The 9085-nt window shown below is 38.7% G+C and overlaps 1 long non-coding RNA gene across 1 annotated transcript in view; it reads left to right on the top strand.

Moving 5' to 3' along the window:
• The first annotated feature begins 1790 nt into the window (after positions 1-1790).
• LOC118763838 overlaps positions 1791-9085 on the top strand; it is a 20873-nt gene continuing 13578 nt past the window's right edge. The window contains exons 1-2 of the long non-coding RNA XR_004999587.1: positions 1791-1803; positions 8339-8348. This is a non-coding gene — a long non-coding RNA (uncharacterized LOC118763838). The remainder of the gene's footprint in view (positions 1804-8338; positions 8349-9085) is intronic.

The raw sequence follows: 9085 nt of genomic DNA, 5'->3' as shown, positions 1-9085 counted from the left end.
GTTGCATCGTCATGTACATACATACATACATACATACATACTACATACATACATACATACATACATACATACATACATACATACATACATACATACATACACAGACAGGCAGACAGCAGACAGACAAACAGATAGACACAGGTGCACTGACATATATATATACATATATGCATACATACATATATACAGACATTCATACATACATACATACATACAAACATACATACATACGTACATACATATATACATACATACATACATACATATGTGGAGGCGCAGAGCTTAGAGGTTAGGGTGGTGGACTCATAATCATACGATTGTGGTTTCGATTCCTGGACTGGGTGATGCGTTGTGTTCTTGAGAAAAACACTTCATTCTATTCAGCTGGTAAAATTGAGAAATCCAGCGACAGTCCGGTGTCTCGTCCAAGGAAGAGTATATATGGCAGTGAAACCGAGAAACCGTCTCTGTGCTCTTACAGAGTAATGTGGACTAACCGATGTATACATGTATAATATATGTATTACATACACACATACACACACACTATTTCTCTCTTGAAAACGCAGGTGCAGACAATGCCGTTAAAGCAGGTCGTTTCGCAAGGAACGGTTCCAGGGTCGATCCTACTACGCGGCGTCACTTTAGCAAATGACTTCAACTGTAGTCACAATGCGGACGCTCTGTTTGAGTATGTACACACACACACACACACAGAAAGATAGAAAGATAGACAGGCAGACAGAGTCATGCAAGGACAGTCGAATACATACATACATACATACATACATACATACATACATACATACATACATACATACATACATACATACATACATACATACATACATGCATACATACATACATACACAAACACATACATATATACATACATGATGGCTGCAAACTCGTGTTCGAGTATGGCCATAGCCTGATCGAAAGTCCCACGCATGCGATGGCTACGATTAGCCATTTTTGTGATAGATCTTACTGTTTTTTTCAAGCGATGCGTGTGCATGATGATTTTTTAAAGTCGGGAACGGATTTGCAAAAATCCAATCCTACTCTTCGAAAGTGGACAACATAAACTCCGAAAGAAGAACTAGTTTACATCATCGAATATTGTCAGCGTCGCAGGTTTTCTCGCAGAATTTACCTCTCCTAGAAAGATGTTGTGACAACAACAGAGGGGCCTCCTATTCCCAGTGGGCCAATATACATACATACATACATACATACATACATACATACATACATACATACATACATACATACACACACACATACATACATACATACATACATGCATACATACATACACCACACATACATACATACATACATACATGCATACATACATACATACATACACCACACATACATACATACATACATACATACATACATACATACATACATACATACATACATATGTAACTAAGCTGATGGCAGGCGTTCGTTATTGCCTAAGCGCAATGGAATGCAAGAGTAAAGATTAGGTCTTTCTCTCTGTGCTAACGACTGAAGTTTGAGCATGGATGGATTATAACTCTATTATACTCAAAGATATGATTGAAGGAATGACTTTGTGAATTATAGGGTTTTTGCTGCGGGTTTAAAGATTGCATGTATATTGTTCCAAACATCATGAAAGCTCTTGTGGAAGGGTTCACTTTAACAATGTCCTTATCTACCTATAAGGAATTGCAAAGCCTTACATTTATATATATATATATATATATATAAAGTTAATCCAAACAAGAAAACAAAAAGACAACAACGCAAGGATGTGGAACAAATAAAGTATTATTGGACGCTCAGGAAAGAAGGGAAGAGGGAGGGCTTGACGTTTCGAGCGGAGCTCTTCGTCGGAAACATAGGAGAAGGAAAGATCCCGAGACAGGAGGACAGAGGAAAAAAATCGCCGGTGGTATTCACGAGGTCATATACTAAAAGGGTATATATATATATATATATATATATATATCTTACAACTGTGATATTGTTGGTAAAGCATGTTCTTTGTCTATCTCCTTATCCTCTTGGAGATTTGGGGTAAAATTATACTAATGTGTCCTTCTAATTTAATTAAATTCTATGTCTTTGTGCAGCTGAAGATTGCTCTACATTTTGAATTGAAGTAATGAAATGATTGCATTGTTCAATTAAATGGAGTCACATGAAACGATCGTACTGCATTACCTCTGGATATCCTTGCTGCTTATTTTGATATATATATATATATATTATATATATATATATATATATATATATATATATATATATATAACTCTTTTACTATTTTACACGTTTCAGTCATTTGATTGTAGCCATGCTGGAGCACCGCCTTTAGTCGAAGAAATTGACCCCAGGACTTACTCTTTGTAAGCCTAGTAGTTATCCTACCGGTCTGTTTTGCCGAACCGCCAAGTTTCAGGAACATAACATACAAACAACGGTCGTCAAGTGATGGGAAGGGGGGGGACGTACGCTGACTCAAAGACACTCGCAAAAATATATATACATATATATATACACGATGGGACACTTTCAGTTTCCGTTTACCAAATCCACCCACAAGGCTTTGGTCGCCCCAGAGGCTACAGTAGAGGACATACACACACACGTGTGTGTGTGTGTGTAAAAGTAAAAACTTACTGTGGACAGATTCTGATAAACAGATATACAGATTTTGTTATAATTAGACAAAGCAAACATACGACAGACTAACGGATAAACTAGGCAGATATACAAAAATAAGCCAATAGATAGACAAAAACACAGACAAATAGTCAAGCAGGCAATCAAAAAAATAAGCAGATAGTCAAATAGACAAATATTCGTTCCCGTCTGTTTATCTATCTATCTGTCTGGTTTACAGACAGAAATTGAGAACATAAACGAATTTTCAGTAATTTAAAAAAAAAAACAAGAAAGAAACCAAAGCCTCCCTTTCCCTATTGGTTCGGCCTGTATTTTGGTTTGATTAAGAAGCCATGAAAATACGCCCATCATCAGGCCGCCATCTCGACATTTGTGGCAACAGTAAAGATATATAGAGAGACATTAAGGTCGAGAAGAAACAGTAAAACAGCGAAATATAGCAAAAGAAAGAAACGGAGGTGAAAACCTGTGAATCTAAAATATTCACTGTACAGCTTTCTTTTTGAGTGTATGGGTGTTTACGTGCGTGGATGTGTGTATGTGCATGCGTGTGTGTGTGGTGTGTGTGTGTGTGCGCGCGCGCGCGCGTGCGTGCGTGCAAGTGTGTGTGAATGCTTTCCGTGTAAGACAGTAAATAAATGTATACTATAAAGTGTCTGAAAGTATACGTGCGAATGTGTGTATACATGGTTTCTATTTTTAAATATGCTTGTCATGAATAAGATTATTATTATTATTATTATTATTATTATTATTATTATTATCGAGTGAGAGAGCAGTTCATGCCATCAAAGTGACAATGGGGTACAAATATATGAAGCCCAGTATACCCATCATGGCTACTTTTCTTATGAGGGTACACCAGGCACATGCATCACAACCATATGTGCACTATATGGTGATTTCATATCAAGATAAACAGCGCATGACCTTGCAGGTGGGGCCCAGTTAGAATTTTCTTCAGGTCGAGTAGCCCACCCCGCTCAAAAGGTCCCTCAATAAGGATTGTTTAAGGATGTTAAACGAACCACCCATGATTCCAAATGTGAATTATCCAAACCTTTAAGAATTCCTTTCAACACAAGGCGATGATGTTCCCTAACTACTTCTGCTCATGATCAGAGATGCACATATCAGAGATGCACACTAAGGGACATAGTCAACTGGTTAAGGTCAAACAACTGACAAGCAAATCTGTGGTATTGAGCAGAATATTTTGCTGTAGACCATCTTTTATACCAAGACAAAACAATGTACATGGTAACACTTCCAATCAGTTAAGATCAGACGCCATGGGAGCCACTGCCTAGTACTGCATCAGGGCATTTATTATTATTATTATTATTATTATTATTATTATTATTATTATTATTAGAACAGTCACGTCATCAGAAAATAATCTTTTTTTCTTTTTTGCTACATTCCTAGCCATGACCCTCAATATGGCTTTCGTAAAGCTGTATTTACCATGACCTGTTCTAATACGCCACTCACTGGTGATTTCTCGATCTTGTGAAGCTCAGCGAAAGCAATGTCGTTGCATTCGACATAATCAAAGCTTTTAAATGATGTCTTGTCCGCTCCCAGACTTCATTTGTCTCGTTTGTTGGTGTAGAAACTTCCCGTCACATTGCACTACCATAACATGTGCAGGCATGGTCCTTTCTGATTTACGGTCATGTTCCTCAATTCTAATGACCTGCTTGCTGTGGTCTCTAATAAAGCTCACCCCTCTGCGGATGCTACCATTCTTCACTCCTCTTTATCCCCCACTCACAGACACTCCACTCCCCGATGCAATGTAGGTACTCTAATGTCAAACTTACATTACATCCATGAACGTTCTAGTCAATCTTGTCTCTTTTAACAACACAGGTATAATACAATTAGTGTTCATACAAAGGAAACAACCTCGTAACTTTCTCTCTCTACTTTGGGACAACACAATTAAAATCCTCGAAATTGTGATAAATACTGAATCTCACAATAACTGCTGATCTCTCCTGGTGGCCCCACATACATAACATAACTGAAACCACATCTTCAGGGCTAGAAAATACTTCAGTTCTGATCGTTGTGGAAAGCTTAAGTGAGACCCTCAATGAAGTACTGCTCCTACATCTGGAACGATGTTACAGTAACAAACACACACACATCATATGTTAAAAAGGGACCAACTGGTTGGTTGACACAGCGCCACTCAATAGCACACTTCAAACCTTGGCCCACAGATATGATAGTGCTCGCCCCGCTCTTTCTATCTATTATGTTGATACTACAAAAGCCTCTGCTCCTCTGAACTACTTAGCTGTATTTCAACTTTCTCATCCAGTCCCATCCGACACATTTACCTATCTCTCCAATTTTCATCACATGTACTGCTTCACAGCCCACGTACCAAACTAACCACTGCATCGAATCAATCCTGCTCAGAAACATAAATTCTCTGGAAATTTTGGACACCATAATATTTCTTGCAGACGTCGGTTTACAGATGTTCAAGCCGACAAAATTCTTCAATTTTATAATTCCAGAGACTACGGACGTAATAGACATTTCCCCGTCTTTCCGAAAAAACAATATCATTTGATAATTCCTCTTCTATGACTGTTTACAACTTTAGTGAAACCACCTTTCTTTTTTCTTTTTATACAAATGCATAATTAAAGTCGTATGATATAATACATACATTTATCTAATATCACATTAGAAAAGCGGGAAAACAAAAAAGTCCGTAAGCTATCGTCATGTTGGAGCATATGGTAGGAATTACATCACAATGCAATAGGTTGTATAGAACATAGAAGCGCTTAACATAACATCACTTCAATAAGAAACCAACGAGGATACTGATGTAGTGCTTTAGTTATAAGCTTAGTGGATTTTGAAATCACATTTGCTCTACAGATCGATTGATTATTCTGAAAAACGGCATTAAGGGGGCATAAATCTCTATTTCTACAATTCCACCTAGTATTTTCCTTTCTACTACAGGCACAAGGCCTGAAATTTGAGTGGAGGGGCCAGTCGATTAGATTGACCCCAGTATGCAACTGATACTTAGTTTATCGACCCCGAAAGGATGAAAGGCAAAGTCGACCTCGGCCGAATTTGGACTCAGAAAGTAAAGACGGTCGAAATACCGCTAAGCATTTTGCCCGGCGTGCTAACGATTCTGCCAGCTTGCCGCCCTCACACCTAGTATTTTCCACGTTTATTTTCATTAGATTTTTTAAAATAAAATATTGGATGTGCAAGAGAAATTAATCTTAGAATTATTTCTGCTTAATCATTTTTGATATCTATGGTCCAAAAAGAATTATTTACCTATTGGAGATAAAAAATATATATAATTGGCTATATTAGATTTAACGATGACCCGACGTCTCTATATGAAAATGCGTGTGCGTGCGTGTGTGTGAGTGTTTTCTTCTTATTTTATTATTGTTTAAAATATAAGGACACGTCTATTTCGCAAATCTTAACATAAACAAAAGAAATCTGGCATCAAAGTTGTTGTTAGTTTTGGTTTCCAATTTTGGCCAGCTAGCTCAGGGGCGGAGGCAAATCATCTACATTGACTCTAGTGCTCGAGTAGTACTTATTTTATCGACTCCGAAAGGATGAAAGGCAAAGTCGACCTCGGTGGGATTTGAAATGAGAACCTAAAGACGGACCAAAAATTGTTAAGCATTTTGCCTGGCGTGCTAACGATTCTTATTTCTTTACTACCCACAAGGGGGATACACACAGAGAGGACAAACAAGGACAGACAAACAGATTATGTCGATTATATCGACCCCAGTACATAACTGGTACTTATTTAATCGACCCCGAAAGGATGAAAGGCAAAGTCAATCACGGCGGAATTTGAACTCAGAACGTAGCGGCAGACGAAATACCTATTTCTTTACTACCCACAAGGGGCTGAACACACAGAGGACAAACAAGGACAGTCAAACGGATTATATCGACCCCAGTGCGTAACTGGTACTTATTTAATCGACCTCAAAAGGATGAAAGGCAAAGTCGACCTCGGCGGAATTTGAACTCAGAACGTAGCGGCCGACGAAATACCGCTAGGCATTTCGCCCGGCGTGCTAACGATTCTACCAGCTCGCCGCCTTAAAGCTGTCATTCTTTACTCAGGTAGAACGTTTATCAAGAAGTAGTGTTTTCCTGACTGATATGCTATAATTATTTGTATCAGTTACAGAACAGTATTTCTTTTCACATTTCAAAATACTGATGAGAAAATTTTTGGAGAAGATAAAAGCTCAATCATGTCAAATTACGCAAACTTGCACTTCTTTGGTTACTAACGGCATTAAATCAACTAACTGCAGTTATACTATGGAGCGTGGCAGGTTACTGGAATTACAATGCAAGAAATGGAAAAATTCAAGTATTTAGGAACTGTTTTTATGAGTGATGGAAAGTAGGAAACAGAATTAGATGCAAGAATTGCTGTAACTGGTTTAATGGTGCGCCAACTTCAGCGCTTAATCACCTGAAGGAAGGAGGTGAGTGAAAAGAAAACAAACTCGAAATTTTCATTTCGGTTTTTCATGCCTATCCTCACCTATCTTTTATTTTTCACTTGCTCCACTCATTGCTGTTTACCATTTGAGGGCTTTAATTGAAATAAATCGACACTAGCACTTGTATTTGAGCCTGTATTTATTCCATCAGTTACTTTATCGAACGTCTAAGCTAAGGGGAAGCGTAAACAAACCAAAACAAAACCGGTTTCTGAAGCGGTGAAGGGAAACAAACATGACAAAAAGATGCGGATGCACACACACACACACAATGAGCTTCCTCACATTTTCTTATAAGGGGCTACACACAGAGGGGACAAACAAGGATTAAGTTGATTATATCGACCTCAGTGCGTAACTGGTACTTATTTAATCGACCCCGAAAGAACGAAAGGCAACGTATTTCTTTTACTACCAAGAAGGGGCTAAACACAGAGAGGACAAACAAGAACAGACAAACATATTAAGTCGATTATATCGACCCCAGTGCGTTAACTGGTACTTAATTTATCAACCCCCAAAGGATGAAAGGCAAAGTCGACCTCGGCGGAATTTGAACTCAGAACGTAAAGGCAGACGAAATACCGCTAAGCATTTCGTCCGGCGTGCTAACGATTCTGCCAGCTTGCCGCCCTCCTCACAGTCTCTGTCTCCCAAATTCGCTCACAAAGTATTGGTCGACCTGGGGCTATAGTAGAAAACCCTTACCCAAGTTACTGCGCAATGGGACTGAATCCTTAACCACGTGGTTACAAAGTGAGTTTCTCAACCACAGAGCCATCCTTGTATCTGTGGTGATGAATCTAAGATAGAATATGATCAAGGATGCAAGGGTGTGAAATAGGATTTGTCTGAATGGCCACTGGAGTTAATGCTACTTGATAGGGTGTGTGATTCAGAGATCAGGGAATCCAGTAATACAGAGGCATGGGGATAGAATGTCTCAGAGAAGATTTTATAGACGAGGCTAACTGGCGGGAAATCTAGATGTAAACTACGAGTTAAATTACTGGTTAATGTCCATAGCTTCGGAAGATCTTAGTGAAGCTTCAGCCAGATCATTCGTTGACGGTTGCTTCTAATAAAACTCTCTGAAGGATGTTCTGAGGACTTTGTCACCATGACTGTCACAGGAGTAAGTGGGTGATAAAGAATGCAGGGCGTATACTGTAAATCCTCGAGTATACTCCGCCCTTGAGTATAATACGCAGGGGATTTTTAGGGAGCTGCACCCCTGGAAAACCTAAACCTTGTGTATAATACGCACCCCTTCTCTAACTTGAGTCAAGGCGGTCTATATAACGTCCTTGGTTTGTAAAAATGTATACGGTAACGTCCTTTATTATGGTTGTATATATAACATAATGCAAACGTGTAGCTTTTTTGTGCATTTTGTTTGCAGAAAACAAAGAAATAACAGTAATAATGTTTAATAAATGTTGCTTATAGCAAGTTATGAATGATTCTTTTGACTTCCTTGCTTTCAGGCTTAGCTTAAGGTATTTTCGCACCGAACATCACAAAATGCGTCTGAATAAACATTGCCGGACAACAAATAGAGACTCGGACATTGCTTAGAAAATAATTTTCATTTACAACCTCGTATATAGTACGCACTAGGGATTTTGACCTTTAAATTTGGGGGGAAAACGCGGATTATACTCGAGGATTTACAGTATGCATATATGTATGTATGCGAGTGTGTACGCGCGTATACACATGTTTATGTACAACGGCTTATATATAAGGTTATAGTAGAATACACTAGTCCAAGACACCACGCAGTGGGACTGAACCCGGAACTGTGTGGGTGGGAAGCAAACTTCTTACCACACAACACACACACACACACACACACACACACACACACACACACACAC

The sequence above is a fragment of the Octopus sinensis genome, linkage group LG6, assembly GCF_006345805.1.
Source record: "Octopus sinensis linkage group LG6, ASM634580v1, whole genome shotgun sequence".
Classification (NCBI taxonomy): domain Eukaryota; kingdom Metazoa; phylum Mollusca; class Cephalopoda; order Octopoda; family Octopodidae; genus Octopus; species Octopus sinensis.
The sequence above is the reverse complement of the archived record's forward strand: the minus strand, read 5'-3'. Positions and strand labels throughout refer to the sequence as shown.